Source organism: Ornithorhynchus anatinus, chromosome 12, assembly GCF_004115215.2.
Source record: "Ornithorhynchus anatinus isolate Pmale09 chromosome 12, mOrnAna1.pri.v4, whole genome shotgun sequence".
NCBI lineage: Eukaryota > Metazoa > Chordata > Mammalia > Monotremata > Ornithorhynchidae > Ornithorhynchus > Ornithorhynchus anatinus.
Window position 1 is genome coordinate 56363784 of NC_041739.1, and position 4121 is coordinate 56367904.

General features: G+C 46.9%; 1 non-coding gene across 1 annotated transcript; it reads left to right on the top strand.

Annotated features, from left to right (window-relative positions):
* Positions 1-555: 555 nt before the first annotated feature.
* TRNAL-UAA lies at positions 556-637 on the top strand. Its single transcript has one exon. It is a non-coding gene; the product is annotated as a tRNA-Leu (tRNA).
* Positions 638-4121: the final 3484 nt, after the last annotated feature.

Sequence of the window (4121 nt, forward strand, 5' to 3'; positions counted from 1 at the left end):
CGTGGGACAGCCTGATTACCCCGTATCTATCCCAGCGCTGAGAACAGTGCTCTGCACAGAGTAAGCGCTTAACAAATACCAACTTTATTATCATTATTAAAGCTCTCTGATCTCACTGGCAAGAGAGAATCTAGAAATACAAGTATTTCTTATGGTCTCCCTGTAAGAGAGGGAATATCCCTTGGAAGGAGGAGAGAGTATGAGAGAACCTGCATAGCAACAACGTCAGAATGTGTGAGACACTTTCACTTTTAAGTAGAGAAAACCTACAATGAATAAACTATTTGTTGTTTTACAAAAATGGGAGGGACGGGGAAGCTTCTCAGAGAAGACTCACGAATGCTTGGTCTAATAGAAAGAGCCTGGGCGTCAGAGGACTTGGGTTCTCAACCCAGCTCTGATTGCTTGCTGTGTGACCTTGAGCAAGTTCCTTAACTTCTCTAGTCCTTAGTTTCATCAACTCTAAAATGAGGATTCCATATCTGTTCTCCCTCCTTCATATGAGCCCCACGTAGGACAGGGATTATGTCCAACCTGATTAACTCGTATCTGTCCACCAGGATGGCCGAGTGGTTAGGCGTTGGACTTAAGATCCAATGGACGTGCGTCCGCGTGGGTTCGAACCCCACTCCTGGTAGCTAATTTTAAGAAGCAGCGTGGCTCAGTGGAAAGAGCGCGGGCTCTGGAGTCCGAGGTCGTGGGTTCGAATTCCGGCTCGGCCACTTGTCAGCTGTGTGACTTTGGGCAAGTCACTTAACTTCTCGGTGCCTCAGTTACCTCATCTGTATAATGGGGATTGAGACTGTGAGCCCCACGCGGGACAACCTGATTCCCGTGTCTACCCCAGCGCTTCGAACAGTGCTCGGCACATAGTAAGCGCTTAACAAATACCAACATGATTATTATTATTACCAGTTCTCAGAACAGTTCCTGACAGATAGATAGCACAGAACACAATATTAATAATAATTACCATCACTGTTCTGTCATTGTCAGAGAACATATTACTTTTTTTTAATGGGATCTGTTAAGTCCTTACTATATCGTAGGTACAATACTAAGTACCGGGGTAGAAATAAATTAATCAGGTTGGACACAGTTCCTGTCACAGCCTTAACCCCCATTTTACAGAGGAGGTAACTGAGGCACAGTGAAGGTAAGTGACTCGCCCGAGGTCACACAGCAGACAAGTGGTGGATCAGGGATCCGAACCCAGGTCCCGCTGCCTCTCGGGCCCGTGCTCTTTCCACTAGGCCATGCTGCTTCTCTAAGAGGAGTGACACAGACAACAGACAATCCACCTATCTATAATGCGGAGTTTAATTTCCTTGCAAACCACTAAAAAAGGTGTTTCTCTTATCCTTTTCTAACCAGACACAAGCAGGGCCCTGTCGTACCTGCCCCCACGAACGCGTACATCCAGCATCGACTTCCAGAATTTCTCTGAGGAATGCCAAAAATAATACACAAAAAATAAATCAAAGGCAAAAGCCTCTTTCCATTATGTATTAAACATCCTCCCAGAGAAGTTAGGACAAATCGAGATGTATATAGGATGCAATGGAGACATAAATCTAGCGTCGGAGTAATCGATTCCTGCCTCGATCCGTTAGTTCTAGTAAATAATGATCTTCGGATCTGTCGCGGTGGCCCTCCGCTTAGGGAGTCCTGGCAGCGTTTCAGCTTTGATGGAACCGGCGGTTTTCTCCGCTGCTGCTCCACAATCATTCCGGGTGCTTTATTCTGTGTCCTTTGGTGGTCTCGGAGTTCAGGAGGAGCAAGGGAAATTGACGGGAGCGGGGGGGGGGGGCGATCCCCTCCCGTAGCCTCTGTCCAGTCATGTCTCTGATCAATAACCCATTTGCTCCTGTTCCGCTGCAAGTCAGAGGGAGGATCTCTCTGGAAAGTGGTGCCCCGGGGCATAAACCACGGAGACCGACCGAAAACGAAAAGTGAGAAAGAGACGCGGGGTGGCCTAGTGGATAGAGCATGTTCCCGGGAGTCAGAAGGACCCGGGTTTCTAATATCAGCTCCGCCCCTGCCTGCTATGTGACCTTGGGCAAGTCACTTCACCTCTCTGAGCCTCAGTTCCCTCATCTGTAAAATAGAGATAAGAGTGTGAGCCTCATGTGGGACAAGCACTTTGTTCAACCTGATTAACTTGTATCTACCTCAGGGCTCAAAACAGTGCACTGGACCACTGAATGAACAAGTACCGCGGTTATATTAAATGCCAATATTAACCCTCAAAAAGGCCCCGACGGCCTCTGAGTCACTTGGCCTTTTAGAGTAAAACCCGCTGGGGCAACGAGAAACAAAGATGGTGCGGCCTTTCTGGGGCGGGGAGGGGCAGAAAGTCTTCCTTTTCTTGCACACCCCCATAGCCCACTACCGTTGGCCACAGCCACCGACCACCACCATGTGCGTGGAGATGACATCAGCAACCATTCAATTTGCCTCTCCCAAGAATTTGCAAATGTGGGCATGAGCGGCTGGTAATGGTGCCTTCTTTAAGCAGCTTTTACATTAAAGAAGAGTGAAGCTGCATTAGATTAGTCCTGGCCAGACAGAGACCCGAACGCTCAAAGTGCCATGTTAGCGAATCGTTACTCGGGCAATAATGGTCGCAAACAGAAACTCTGGATGGATCTCGGATGTTTCCCCTGAAATGCAAAGGCTGCGGAATGCGTTGCCGTCTTGAGCTGAAAGGATTTTTTTTTAAAAAAATTTAATCTTCAAGAGAAGCTCTGTGATCCAGGATAAAACAGTTTATAAAGGTCATAAAAATTAACTTATCTTGCTGACTGAAGCTCTTTTAATGCACTCTAAGTTACAAAGGAATTGCAGAGCCAGACTTTAGGCCAGAGGCCCACTATATTTTTCTCTCATTAGTAAGGACGGCAAATATCTGCATTTGGATTTTTACCACTGCGATCCTCCTGAGTCCGGCTGGATGTGAGGCGGTGATATTGGGATCCTTTGTACTCAATTCCTCGTCGGCGGGTCCTTGAATTTACAACCTCGCCGGTTCCTAAACGACCGCACCTTAATTCGCCGCTTGCCTGCTGTGTGACCTTGGGGGAGTCACTGAACTTCCTGGTGCTTCAGTTTCCTGATCTGTCAAATGGGGTTGACCAGCTATTCTCCATCTTTCAGACTGATCCCCATCTAGGGCAGGGACCGGGCGCGATCTCCTTAGGGTGAATCTACCCTCGTGTTAAGTACAGTTCTCAGCAAGTAGTGAGAGTTTAATAATAATGATAATAAAAATAATAATTGTGGTTCTTGTTAGCCATTTACTATGCGCCAAGAACTGTTGTAAGTGCTGGGCGAGAAACAAGTTAATCAGGTTGGATACAGTCCCTTGTCCCACATGGGGCTCACAGTCAATCTCCATTTTACAGATGAGGTAACTGAGGCCCAGAGAAGTTATTTAAACTGCCCAAGGTCACATAGGAGACACATGGCGGAGTCAGGATTAGAAACCGGGTCCTTCTTACTCCCCGGCCCATGCTCTGTCCACTAAGCCATGCTGCTTCTCTACAAATACCACAGTTATTATTATTATTTTGCTCTTAGGAACATGGCTGGGAAAGGCTTCAGTTACCTCATCTGTAAAATGGGGATTAAGACTGTGAGCTCTATGTGGACAGGGACTGTGAGAAACCTGATTAGCTTGGATCTACTCCGGCACTTAATACAGTGCCCGGCACACAGTATATGCTTAACGAAAGCCATAAGAAAAATAATAATGGCCAACTGGCTCCTGAATCAAGCCCAGATAGCTAGTGAAATTGGAATTGTGTATTCAGTCACTCCTAAGGAGTGATATAATTCCTTTAACGTATTTATACCGAGTTACAGAGGTTCCACCTGTCCATTTTTCCTTCCCCTTATTCAGGGAAGGCCTCGTGGAGGAGATTCATTCATTCAAAAGTATTTATTGAGTGCTTACTACGTGCAGAGCACTGTACTAAGCGCTTGGAATGTACAAATCGGTAACAGATAGAGACGGTCCCTGCCCTCTGATGGGTTTACAGTCTAATCGGGGAAGAGATGTGTCCTTAATCACGCTTTGAAGGTGGGGAGAGTGTTGGTCTGGCACCGTGGCACAGTGGAAA